At 37.0% G+C, this 14,943-nt stretch overlaps 1 non-coding gene across 1 annotated transcript; it reads right to left on the bottom strand.

The window, feature by feature from the left end:
* Positions 1 to 12,376: 12,376 nt before the first annotated feature.
* On the bottom strand, positions 12,377 to 12,450 carry Trnai-aau. The gene has a single exon. It is a non-coding gene; the product is annotated as a tRNA-Ile (tRNA).
* Positions 12,451 to 14,943: the final 2,493 nt, after the last annotated feature.

Below are 14,943 nucleotides of genomic sequence, written 5' to 3'. Positions count from 1 at the left end.
AGGCATTACTAAATTATTCTAAATGTTTAATGTCATTTTATATGATAAGCATGAACTTATTGACTATCAGTAAATAAATACTGTATCAAAAAAACCATATTTCTACAATGGCTAGTCCATAACTGGTTTTCCGTCACCTCGCATTTATAATTTACAGTAAAACCACATTAAATTCGATAGAGAAGTTTGTTCCGGGAACTTTTTGTTGTTATAATTTGCATCAATGAATTCTGGGGGTCGAATGCCGGAAATGTATCAGATACAATAATATTTTTATTTATCAAATTTGCAGGTCTATGCAAAATTACAACGTATTTACAATATATAGTATGCTGAGCCATGATAAGTCAATAGGTATGTATGTACAAAGTAATTTAGTCCGTTTATCGAAGGCTACGGAAGGAAAATAACCAAGATAATGTGCAGTGGCGCATGCGCACGGCCGCCGCGTCACGTAGCACGCACCCACACCCTGACACGGCAGCCCTTCATTAGCTAATTACTTAGTAGTCACGGAGCTGTTAACAATAGTGTCGACGCTATATGTCCCTTATCTGAATGATGAAATCATCTAGTGTAATAAGTATGTTTTTTTTTTAATAGTAATACTATTTTGTTTATGGAATGCTTCGGTGGCGTATACGACCACTGCTCTGAGATGCCGGGTAGAATGTCGGTTTTTTCGTTAAATATCAGTTCTGGAGTTTAAAATATGTGCTCGATATGGCGATAGTCTTCCCTCCTATTACATTGTAAGACAGAGAATACATACCGCGATATTATATGCTAAAACCTTCCCTGAAAAATATACATTTCAATAGCGAAAACCCGATCCAAATCGGATTTGTACTTATTGAGAAAATCGCGGACATACATACGTATTTACATGATCTAATACAGGTCTCCTTTTTTGAAATTTGGTTAAAAAAGGACTACTTTTAATGGCAGGCTTGACATTCAGACATAACACGCGTAAGACAATGACGCCCAATCGCCGCGTCGGCGTCACCGTCGCTGTCACTGACGTGGCGTTGACGCGTAAGAGTGACGCTACAAAAATATGTCTGACTAAATAGGAATATGGGTAAATAATTTATTCGTCCGGGAATATCGGCGCGACGGTATTTTATAAGGCATTGACCGTTAGCATGTTATGTAGGAGATCTAGTTCATTTAACACACGCTTAATGTATGGATGGAAGTTAGTAACCTTTTTTTTTAATGGCAATAAGTCTTGATATTGTCTATCAGTGGCGGCCCTAAACGACGCATGACTCCGAGCGGAGCAAAAAAAAATTTTACACGAGAGTCAATAATTATTATAACTAATATCTTCGATACAAATTTTGGGCCTGTAGGCACTATTTGACAAGGACTTGTTCTTTAAAAAAAAAATCTAGGTAGATATTGTAACTTTGAATTTTCGGACCAAAACCTCAGTTCACCTCATGACCATGAAGGCTGAAAAGTCTTCGAAACGTCGGGAGAAAATTATAATATAAAAACCGCAATAAAATCCGAAAAATAGTTTTATTGTAATGTCTAACATTCGCGTATACATAAGATATTTTTTTAATAAGCTTGCATTATAATTATATGCAAAATGGTCAACGGTAGAATGTATTACAATAAAAAATATGTTATGAAAATTCGCCTTACATCGTTAAATTATGACTTATGACTCAATAAGTACAGTCTAGACTAGAAAAAAAAGTAGGGTTGCAAATTGTTATTCCATACAGTGCCTTTTGACCCCAAGGGTAAGAGTACAAACATGATATCACTAAAAACAATGTTCCTTATCGCATGACAAAGACGCTCCCACAGTAAATGTTATCAGCTATAAAGATTATCGTTTATTATCGGGATTTTGTGCTAGGTTCGATTTCTAGGTCAAGCAAAACTTCATGTGAACTTTTCTGCTCGTAATCATGACTTTTTCGGATTTTTTTTTTATACGTCCACGATAAGTGTCCCTACTACACCTGATGGTAAGTGGAATGGGGTCCAATAGAATGTCGACTGGCGAGAGATGATTACTCCTCGGCAGTTGACACAGTTATGCCGGCGTCTACCTGGTAGACTTCAGTTACAAATAGATAAAAAAATACAATGCGTGCGATTATAATGAGGTGAAAAGAAGCGAAAAATTAAAAAAGAAGGTAAAAGAACTTGAAAATATTTAAGAAATAATAAAATCTTTATTGGTCATTGTCTCTGGACCAGATGGCTGAAAGTAACAGGTACACACAGCAGTACAGGGATTGATGGTATATTTAATTAGTAAGTATACATAAAATTAAAGAAAATATACTTAAAATAGGATCTTGGCGGCATTATATAACTAGTGTACTGAGGGTTTCAAGTCTCAGGTAATAAGTATTGAGGTTTTCTGTTTAGTATCAACTTAGGATAGGCTTCCCGACAATGGGCTTCATCATGGGACGGAAACGACATGCCGAAATGTGGCTGCATTAAGATTACGTAAACACTAAAGGAGATGGGGGTCCATAGTTTGCTTATTTTCGATGACATGACTGGATTCTGGACAGTGATTACGTCAACAATATTTATTTAATAAAAAAAAATAAAGTACAGTTTTTTTAAACATTATACCTATTTATGCTTATGTAAGCGTGGGAGAGGGAGTAAGACTTTTAGGAAGGAAGGATTAGTTTAGACAAGAGTACGAAGGGGGGGGGGGGGTTGAGGTTAAAAATAGAAAAAATACGCTTACGTAATACTTCAACGACCGATACTTTAACGACTTTGCGTACCTCTTGGAAGAGAAGTTAGGAGTGTGTTTTTGAAAGATATGGAATGACGGCTGATCTTAAACCAAAAGCAAGACCAGCATCGACCTGAAATAATTGTGAACCAGGGCACGAGAATAACAAACGATATCGCATAGATTAATCATCATGGCGGCATAATCCATCTGTCATTACGTCACAACGGATGTGAAGATATCACGCGAGCAGGGCGTGGTGTGCCTCAATATTTGTTTGCTTTAAAATCAGCTGTTTTTATCTAAAGCCATTAATTGGTGTTCTAGAGAATTCGACGCAATGATCAGTTCAGAATTATATTGTTAAGTCATTCAAAATTTTATTAAAAATTACTTGATTATTTTAATATTTAATTTTGAATGAAATGTTTTTAGTTTACATTTCAGCTTTGAGAAGATCTCTATAAGAATTTTGAGGGTATCTGAAGTCTACCAATCCGAGCTAGGCCAGCGTGGTGGACTAAGGCTTAATCCCTCTCAGTAGTAGGAGGCCTGTGCCCAGCAGTGGGACAGTGCATAATCCAGGGCTTATATTATTATTATATATATGTTCCCTAACATTATAGTCACATCCTTTCAATACAAAAAATATATTTTTGTCGGACACGTTCCAAGCACGGTCATAACATGTAATGGTGTAATTGAAAGATTCCTTTAAACTTTGACGTCGGTTTAAAGGAATGGTTGGGTTTTCTTGAAAATCACCTTGTTTTAAGCTGCACAGCAATATAATTAGTCATTCGTATTTTAAATATTTGTGTATGATAATTTAAATGCCATCTGATTAGAAGCATGCATTTGTTTCGTGATTCAAGCAACATAGTAGCGATAAAATGTTGGCGCGTCATATAATCTTGAGTACATTGCACAGTACAGCAAAACATTGCGCTTTGAATATCGTAAAAACGAAAGTAGTAAATATTGCAATATCATTTTCTTAGTCGTAATCTAACTGTAAGCGACTTGGGTATGACATACTCTGTTACCTGCGGCGGCGTCGTGTGACGGGTCGGCCACTTCCCTGCGGCATGGTTGGAGAGGCCGATGGCTGGCACATGCGTCATACTCGTGAATGGGTGCTGCAAATGTGGATTGTTCTGCCGATTTCGTTTACTATTTCTAAGTACTAAGGGTATGATAAGTATTATATTTTATGATTCCTGCGAGGATTCTGCACTCGTAAGGAAAAAATATTTTTTTTCCCTGTATCATGTACTGTATTTTAAAATGATTTTGGGAAAGATCAACATCAGAGTTTCTTGTCCGTTCTTCTCTGGTGAGAATTGCTTTCCGAACTGGCAATAGAGTTAATATTGACGGAATCTAAGTAATGTATAACTTTTCACAGGTTTAAATAAATTATTTCATTTCATTACACTGCCAATAGTTAATGTTATCAAAATGTTATAAGTTCGTATTTACTTTTCCCAAACTATCAAGCTGTCAGCATACGTGCGCTCCCGTCTTATGACATGACGTCCTTCAAGAAGAGCATGAAGAAGCAATTAGTAGACCGAAATAATTGTGATGACCGTCAAGAGATACTTTCGCCTCTTGCTCTCTTAGGATCCCCCGGCTAAGCAACTGCAGGGACCTGGTGGAAAGTTAGGAGGGATATCTGGGGAAAGAAATTTGGGGGAAGGAGAAGGACCCCGCTTATAATGGGAAGAGGAGAGAAGGCTAGGAAATTCGCGAGGCCTCATGGGCGTCAATGTGAATGGGTGACTATGAGGTATATACACTTAACTGTGTGAAAGTCTATTGCCGGTTGACAACCTTGGGCTTCACTTGATTTATCATCAGGTACAGTGAAGTCATTTTACTAACTGCCTCATAAAAAATAAACTTTGGTACCTCTGTTTTAAGCTGTGGTGTTCTACAATTTGCGTGTTTCTCGAAGAATATAGCAGCCAAGGGACATTAAAACAAGATCTCTCTTTGACGGGCAAACGCAGTATAGAGTCGAAGTGTAAATGGGTGTGGTACATAGCATTAAGCGAGCGACGTCCCCTTATCATTTTTTACGTTCGTCACTAACTATTACCAGCTATTTCAGTTCTACGACTTCCTCTAGAATGTGGCCTAACATATTATTGCCTTCTGTTTCAGGACTACGGCCTCCTTTAAAATGTGGGATAATAAACGCGACACGATCGTCTCTGTCGTGTTTTATGTGGCGTTCATGGAGGACTAGTCCTTTATAAATATCATTGACAGAATTGTAACATGCTGCTTCCTTTTTTTAATTTCGTTTTATAGCTGAAGTGTGTCTAGGCAAGTATTTGACTGCGTCTGCGCAATTAGCAGCCTTAGGCTTTACAGCATTATGGCGAGTTGATGGCGTGCAATGTTTTTTTATAAGGGTTTTATTTTACAACCTATATTTGATATTGTTTACGACCTGATATTGACATTGGAAAATAAACCTTTTTTCTTTTTTCGAAAGCTGGTATTTATCCGTACCCTTCTAACATTACGGTGTCTTACGGAATGTACTGACGGTTTAGTTATATCTAAAGGTGTAGGCAGTGGTGTTATTCCTACACCTACCTTTGACTGAGATTACTTTCCATCTTAAGATGTGATTGGGGTGACCTTATCGTCATATCGAGCATATATGATCATTAAAATGCAATAAGCAAATAGAATTTTAACTTGTTAAAAATATGTTTGTCTCTGAATAACATTGAGAAAAATAGCGGATAAATTTAATACGTTATCGATAGCAAAGTGGGACACAGTTTATAAATAATTCAATGCCGCTAATGATCTTAAATATCCAAATTGTCGCACGTGACATCAGTGCGTACTTTGAAGTTAGATATTATGTTATTCCCATAAATAATAACATAACTATTAATATTAGCTCTGTATTATATACTGTCCACTGCTAGCTACAGTCTTCCTCTACTACTGAGAAGGGTTTACGCTTTTAGTCTACCATGCTGGCCTAGTGCGGATTGACTTCACATACTCTCAAAATTATTATAGAGAACTTCTCAGGTATGTAGGTTAGTTTAGGGTGTTTTCCTTCACCGTTAAAGCAAGCGATAATTCACAAAGAATACACATAACTTTAGAGAAGTCAGAGGTGTGTGCCTTTGGATTTTGGACCTGCGTCTTCGTCTCGGCAGTCCGTTCTACTTCCAGTACTATCGCCACTTTTATTCACGTGCTTTCATCCAACACTAATCTGGAGAGATTTTTTTTTAATGGCACTGTACTGCGGTCTTCGCCCTGGGACGTAAGATGTGTCATAATGCCCAGGAAGCTGGCCACAATTCTTCAAACGCGAACACAACAGTGCGTGCAATATGTATGTCGTTCCGGATCAAAATGCATATCAGTATAATTACTAAGCATTGAGATAGTTGTATTGTTCACAAATAATGACGCACCGTTTAGCGAGCGAATTGTTATCTTTTAAAAGCTTTTTACCAAAAAATTAAACCAGTAAAAAATATAATTTACAAAATATAATTTAACATTAATTTCTTGACCCATAGCCGGCATACCACGCACAGCGGCCCGACCTATTACGGACTAAGTGCGAAAAAGAAACCCCTCAATATAGAACATTCATTTCTTCCTTCGAATTTCTACCACGGTGGCCAATATCAACGGAGATTAGCCTGCGCAGGAGATATTATAGTGCGCAAGTGTGCGCAATACACAGGTGCACTCTCTGTTCCTTCACTCTCACAGACCAGTGGGACAGACACAGTGAGACGGGAACTGGCATGAACAGGCGCAGGAGCAACGGTTTACGTGCTTAATTTAAAATTACTTACATATATACTGCTTATCAATTTTGGTGTCAGTGACTAATTGAAATCACACATTGTTTTCGTATTTGGTCATGCATTTATCTAACTTAGGTACTCATTTTAATTATAGACTGTATTAAATGATATCAGCCCGGCGACTGAAGTTATGCACAATTAATGACAGAAGGCACACCGTTATTACATAGGTCCTAAAACAAACAATGCTTTATTCCCGAAGGGGTAGGCAGAGGTGCAACCAACACAACCACTTTTTGCCATGATGTGCAAGAGAGCGAGCCTACAGCTGTAGTGTGTGTACTTAGTATATAAGTTATGTAATGTATAGTATTAAGTTTGTATTATAAGGGCAGTCAAATAGAGCCTAAAACCATCAACACGTCTCAACAATATATTCATCCTCCATTATACTACCGCCACATCAGCCACAAATTCCAGATTCCAGACCCAATATCGCTTTACTAAACCGAGGTTTCGAACGGGACCTCAGAGCGAGTTTGTGGCGCTGTATACCACCTAATATGAACGAAATTAAGAAAAAGGGAAAAATATAAACCATATTTATTTAACGCTAAAACATAATTTCTAATTATAAAATACGAATTCCATTTTTCCTGCTATCGGCCGACCTTCACAACACAATAGGAATGAACCTATAGATTGTCCAGTGTTAGTCACTATTTCACAATGGTTTGGCATTATTCAGCATTCTTTGTTCACACAGGGAACTTTGTTGACATCATTATAGATGTGATTGTGGAATGCATGTTTTGTAATGTATTTCGATAGTAATCGGGTAAAATTTAAATTGAGTGAGCCGCGTGAATAAGCCCGGCTGGTCACAGGTTGAGTATAGTTGCTCTAGACAAATCTTGGGAAGACCAGAAAGTGTATAAAGAATGCTGAGTACTATCCTTCATTAACACCCACAGTGCTAAGTCTTGGGCTACCAGTCTTACTCATTTTATTATTATAATAATATTAGCACTGTTATATACTGTCCCACTGTAGGGCACGGGCCTCCTACTACTGAGAGGGATTAGGCCTTAGTCCACCATGCTGGCCTAGTACGGATTGGTAGACTTCACACACCCTCGAAATTCCTATAGAGAACTTCTCAGGTATGCAGGTTTTCTCACGATGTTTTCCTTCGTTAAAGAAAGTGATAATTCACGAAGAATACACACATAATTTTAGAAAAATCAGAGTTGTGTGCCTTTGCGTTTTGAACCTGCGGACGTTCGTCTTGGCAGTCCGTTCCACAACCAACTAGGCAATCACTGCTTTTATTATTATATTTACATAAATATTTTCATACACATTGAAACTCACTTAACACACAAACAGAGGTCTTGTATACATCTGTGTTTTATATTTATTTTAATAAAAGACGTTAGTCCATCACGCTGTCCTAATGCGGATTAGCAGAATCTGCTGATATTCGTCTCGGCAGTCCATTCCACTTCCAACTAGGCTATCGCCGCTTATCCGAAGCGGTAGAATTTTTCTTATTTTCCGTGAAATTCATGAATGACGTAGGCACGGCTGTTACCCTTTGGATTTCGGCGCGACCCCCGACCCCAATACGTCTGATGTATCCATTTATATCCTTCGTGACTTTATTTATATACTCCTGTGCTAGATTCTGAGGGATATTGAATATTATCTTATTGATGACCCAATGTATATGGGTTAATGGATGTTATTTCGAAACTATATTGCAAAAAACTCGTGCGAGTTAAGTAATACTATATTATTATTTAAGGAGATCGAGGTATAGAATAAAATATAAAGTATTTTGCATTGATTTTTGATATTCCACGTTGGATTGAGTAACCATCGCATGAGCACAAAATGTTTGTATGACAATCTTAATGTCCGCTCTATAGTCAGAACTCTTTGTAGAAACAGAAGCAGAAACGGATGTGAAGTAATGTGCAGAACTTCCGCGGTTTCGTGAACAGAGATCTGTGCATTACTAATAAGTAGATATCACAGCATGAGATGATTCACCATCTCGTTTGGTGATCTATATTATAGTGGCGAAGGGTGTTTTCTGAAAGAGAATCCTTCACAACATATAAGAACTAATATGCAAATGTGCGTCTGCAGATCGTATTAATGATAATTAGATTTAATATAAATTACGAGAGGAAGCCTGAAGGAAGCTAATGGACCCTTCGCAACTAATACTTTAAAACAATATAAGGCAACTTTGTTCTAGAAAAACAATCTTATTTGCATGAATGTAGGTGAACTGGTGAATTCCATAATTCGATACATAAAGTGGGTATTTCAAGCGCCACTCAGATATCTCCTTGAGCTCATTACATAAGGATACTGCAATAACATATCGAAATTATGATAAACGGATACTCAAACGCCCCCACGTTATGCTAACAAGGATTTGTAGCGCTAAATGGTTATATTTGGTTAGAGCGCTTAAAATCTGGGTAAGTACGTTTTCGCACAAGGATTTTCTACTCCGGTATTTTTAAATTGTTGATTTATTAATTTGTTTTTGCATTATAGAATGATAATATGTGTTAATATTAAAATTAAACAAAATCCGGTGAACCTTCTAAATAAACAGTCATTGACGTTCGCGGTACAGGTCTTCAGCCTAGTGTAAATATTGCGAGTAAATAATTCACGAATGGTATAATAATATATATTTAGTTTTAGTCATATTATTCATGTAATTGTTTTTGTAATATTTGTGGCAAAAAAAAATATGATTAACATAGAGATGAAACAAAAGTTATTGAAACGAAAACTCTAAAATACAACTTAATTTAAAAATATCCACCATTGTAAATTTATGAATAAAATTTTTCGTGGAAAATTCGTGTAAAATCGAGACTGGATCGGCAGCATAAGTTTTATTCGATGCCCAGAATAAACCAATTAAAGTAAATCATTTGTAAGCATATCAAGAAAACTTTGTTCTGATTGGTCAATTTTCGAAAAGGATTGGAAAAATGGTTGGGATCATTCATTCAAATACGGTTTGGAATAAGTTTGCATGGTTATTGTATTTTAATATAGTAGGAATTATATATTTGCTGTTCGGTTCCAAAAATCTTTCTTACCACACTCGGGAAGGAACTTCCCCTATGATATTCCGCAGGCGCATCTCATACTTTCTTCGAATGAGGCTTACCTAAAGTGGTTTACTGTAGGCAGCGGCTTGGTAGTGTCCACGGTGTTACAGAAACTCGTAAGCAATGGTGACCACTTACCATCAGGTGGTTGGATAAATATATTGAAATACACAATTGTTTTTAAAAAATAATAATAATAAGCGCTATCGGAAGTGAAATTAAGTTGATATTTAAAATTATCTTGTCCACATTGGGTTAGTGGGGTCTCGGGTCTTGACGCGCGACCTCTGATACCAGACACTATAAATATTATGTTTGCTTTTTACTAATCGCGTTATACGGGAAAAACTAGCACGCAATGCGAATACAAAATATGTTTGGAACTATTTAGGAGAAATGATGAAAAAATTTTTTTTTCAAATGTAATTTTTGTTGGAAAAAATGTTGACAAACATTTTGTCCTTGTAAAGGCGGAAAGAAAATAATATGCTGAGCTGACTGGCGATCTTCACTAGTTGGAGAGGCACTACAAGCAGAAGAAGAAAAAAATGTAAGAAATATAATAAAAGTGGAGGTCGCTGACCGTCAATGCGTTTTTACATACTTTCGAAAAATTTGTAGGATGTTTTGAGATATGCAGATTTTAGCGTTGTTTTCCTTCACTATTAAAACAAGCAACAGTTAAGAAACATTTCAAAAACTTAGAAGTCAGGAAGGCGGGTTTTTGGGAGTTTGGGTACAATAACGATGCTGTTGGTAAGATATATTTATTTTCGCCAGTATAGCGCCTACCGTACACAAGGTGTTGAAACCCGCCATAGTGGCCCACGTAAATTTGTCGCGTTTCGGGATCAGCCTGTGTATATCCGGTTCTAACAGGCCGACATAATTATGTCGATTGTCGAGGGGAATCATCTCTCGTCAGTCGACAGTCTATAGGAGTCCACTTCACTTACCATCAAGTGCAGAAGGATTATTTTGTCCTGTCCGTATAGAAAAAAATAGCAACAGATAACACAATCGATTTGCCTATATTTCCTTCAGCATAATCCATGGTATATACTTATATGCTCAGCACAATGTTTTGTTACATCATTACCGTGCAACACTTGATGTAACATTGTATTATATCCCTTATCTCGCATTTCTTAGGTATCTTTTTGTCCATAGCTTTGTTCTATCTTATCTAAGTCCGCATGAGAAATAATTGATAAATGTGCAAGTGACAATGTGTTGTTCAAAACATGTAATAACATTTGAGATTAAACAGCTTTGATGAAACGTTTGATGAAAAAAAATAGGACGTTACCGATAACTTTTATAAGTTCACGTAATATGTCTTTGAGTTTCAAATTATTTTCCTTCGTGGGAGATTCTGATTTCGATTTTTCGATCGAACAGTATTTAGTCTAGGTTTTGTCACTGCCCGGTGTTATAAAGTGCGTGCCACTGCTGATCCTGGCTTACAGGAGTTGTAGTGGTGGGTGTGAGGGCGGAAAAGTCTTTTATATCTAAATTTGTTGAGGGCCCTTCAGAGCAGTACGAAATTTTGGGCGCCTGCTTAATTTAATGAAGTTATGGGCCAAGTGGGGCCCCTTGGGAGTCCCATATCACTGATACGGCAACGGCGACAAAAAACGGCGGCTTCATCGGGTAGTCATCGCTTAGGTAGTTAGTGAAAGGCTGGTAGGTTAGCTAGGTTAGGGCTTTTATTGTCTTCACCGGTGAGGATCGCGACACGTTTCTCCCTTATTGTTTATTTAAAATTAAATATATACATAATTTTATTTCTTCATTCCTGCCAGCCCGAACTGGCTTCTTAGTTTACTATATTTTTCATTTATTCTATTTTCGATATAAATAGTCTTTGTTTATATAAGCTAATTTAATTAAGTAATAATTAATTTTTTTCATGTACCTTGACTTATCATAAGTGCAACTATGTTTGCCTACGTGATGAATAAAGCATTTTATTTATTTATTTATTTTACGGCTGTTATAGCGGTAGCTCCTGGTGCGAGTGCAAGATAATCAAAGGATTTTAAACCTTACGGATATCTTAAGATTGGCCCCCTGATGTCCCCTTGGAGCAATATTTTAGTATCGTTTACGTTAGCGAGGTCGCCGGGGAGCGTAGGGGCACGAACCCTGATATCGAACTAGTCTGATCTAGAGTTTAAATGCGTTTGCATGGGCGTGGTGTATTTTGCTATTGATGCGATTTACGATTTTCTTGCTTTGACGTTTAAATTGTTTAGTAGTTTGCCATTCATTATTGTAATTCATGGTGGGAAGGCAGTTGCGATATAGACGATGTAGAGCTGGTATGGTAAATTTGTGTAGTCTTGCTGGTGTTTTTATGGTTAATCGGTGTACTTTTATTAGGGACGTATTAATATGGCAGTGTATAATAAAATATTCATAGAATTTGGTTTTGTTTAGGTTATTGTTGTTTAATAATGTAGGTCAACCGTACATACTAGAGAGAGATAATTTATATTTTTATCCATCTTTTACTCATTTAATGCTTATAAATGGTTTAGAACATATTTTACCATAATTTGTGGCAGTGATTTCGTGCGTCATTGCTTTGAATATTTTTGTGGAAATAGTCAAGTAACAGTTTAAAAAAAAAACATATTAAGATGTATATAAAGTGTATTTTTTTTATGAAAAAAAATAAAAAGAAAAAGACGTAGTGGCCCATGAGGGGATCGAACCCGCGACCTTCGCGTTATTAGCACGACGCTCTAACCAACTGAGCTAATGGGCCGATATCTGCTCACTCAAAATTGGTGTCTAGCTCCTTTAAATTACATTGTTTTTATTATTTACTTAAAAAAAAGTTCCTATAAACTATAAAATATAGACTCAGAAAATTCCATTGATATGCATTCTTAGTCATTATAACTTGTAGGTATTTCTGAACATTTTTCTACGATAAGTAGCACGTGGGACAAGTCACGTATACAATATTCGTAATATTCAGAAGGGCTGATACCAGGAGACATTTCTTTGTATGCCAGGCTCTTCATCTAACTGTTTTATTTGCAATATTTTTTTAAAAACGAAGTACATAATATTAGTAAGTATTTGAGTTAAAATTCCGCTGGTTCCGTCTCTCAATCCCTATGATAATTTGGTCTTGTCTCTCGACTGGGAGCGTGGCGTCTCCTGTAATCCGGCTGCTCGGAGGTCAGGTTCGGAGGATGGTTTGAGGTCGAGACCCACTGGTGTTGCATGACCCATGTAGACTGGACGTCCACACTAAGTCTATATTAATATGGACTTCCCGGAGGAGTCTGGGAAGTACAGGTTTAGTAAAGAGGGGCACAGCGGGCCAGGGGGGAGACCCAGCAGCCAAAAGTCCCCGTATCGGGCAGTAGTGGGATAGCGGCCGGTAGTGGGCTTGTAGCATCAGCCCGACCGATAGAATCAGAACCGTTCCTTTTGCTGTTTTCATCTACTAATTTTCAACGTTTTTTTAAATATAATATGGATTGCTAGTTTCTTACAAGTTTAGACAAAGCCGTTCTGTACCTTTTGCTCCTACAGTTGTCAGCGGATTTTCTATTTATGAGATTTAAGCTTAAAAAAAAAATTAAACAGTATCACATCTTCGACGTTCAGAATTTAAATAATTATGATCGAATTGACCAATGTAATAAAAAATGTTTTTTTTTTTTTTTTTTTTCATAAATCGAGGTATTTCGTAATGAAGATAAACTGAGTCAGTTACTGTTAAATCAGTGTATCTAAGCATATTGAACCTGGATCCGATTAGATATGGCAGTCTCGGGAGCATTGATGGGGACATTCCCCTTATTTCTATTCTTCTTAGATTTTTAAGCTGCAAATAAGTTTTCGGACAGTAATGGGCAGTAATTGGTTTCTTAAATAATTGGCTATACATAATTTAAATATAAGAATTGTCTTAAAATTATCCATAAGGTCATAATTTGATGATAGTTTCTTCATAAAGAGGGACTTCTAGGAAGGTATTGTTTATGTGTGACGTAACACAAGTATATTATAGCTCATAATTACTATGAATCACAAGTACCCAACGCTAGGCTAATGGCCGCAGTACTTAAACCTTTCATTATCATCATTACAGCCGGGAATCGTCCACTGCTGGACATAGGCCTCCACCATTGAGCGCCACAGAGACCAGTTCTGGGCCGCCCTCATCCGTCGGACTCCGGCGACCCTCACCAGGTCGTCGGTCCATAGACTTAAACCTTTACAATCATAGAAATCCTACATTGTATAGATATACCATCACATACCAATCATATACCAAGCCTGCAACATTAAAAAGAAAGACTCATGTTATGGCTACAATCACGCGCTGACGGCGAGGTGCGCGCGTGCTAGGTTATCAGATAGGGGATTAATTCGTTTATACGTCACCAATGTTTAGGGTTGGCTTATCTTGTTCACACGTGGTGAGTATCACGCGATAGATCCGGGCTATTGAGTTTTCGGCAGAGGTTATGTTATTATAGTGGTTGAAAGTTCGGCAATTTTCTCTAACGGTTTCTTTGGTAGGCGATAGATGTCATTTTGTGTGATTTATTTATGAAAGATGTCTCTTTATACGATTTGCTTGTAAGTTAGAAAGTTTTTGTTGCATTTGACTACAATGCTACCAAGGTTTCAGTCAAGAACAATGCCAAAAGCTGAAGCAATTAAATAGCAATGAAGCTAATTGCGAAGAAAGCTAATTTCCAATTATCACTGTACTATATTATTTTTATGCCGATTTATTTATGAAAGATAGTAGTACATTGTTCGGCAATACGGTTATAAAGCGAAGAACTGACGTATCATTTAATTACACGTATTTTACACGCAGTAGGTATGAAGTCTTTTTGTTTGTATCACACTGTATCCGGGAGTACGCACGTAAACAAAATAAAACTTATCGAGAATTATTGAGTGCCAGAAATCCGAAATACGTAGATGTTTTTGTAGAAATACCTTATTTAAAACGTGAAAAATAAATATAAACATGTATTTATTCAATTACCTTTATTAGAATTGAACAAGTTTTATGAATAATGAGGCGTTGTTGGCGGTTTTGCCCGCGTGAACTTCCCGCCGCAATAATCGCCGAGTTAACAGTGACTTGACGATCGAATGGAGTGATGTAACGATCCATTGCACCATGTACAAGATGAGAGCGCCATCTATGTGAAAAATCTAAATACGAATTCAATTAACTCCCGAAGAAGTGAAATATCGGGATAAAAAGTAGCCTATG

The sequence above is a fragment of the Manduca sexta genome, chromosome 23, assembly GCF_014839805.1.
Source record: "Manduca sexta isolate Smith_Timp_Sample1 chromosome 23, JHU_Msex_v1.0, whole genome shotgun sequence".
Classification (NCBI taxonomy): Eukaryota; Metazoa; Arthropoda; class Insecta; order Lepidoptera; family Sphingidae; genus Manduca; species Manduca sexta.
Note: the sequence above shows the minus strand (reverse complement) of the source record. Positions and strands in the feature narration are given on the sequence as shown.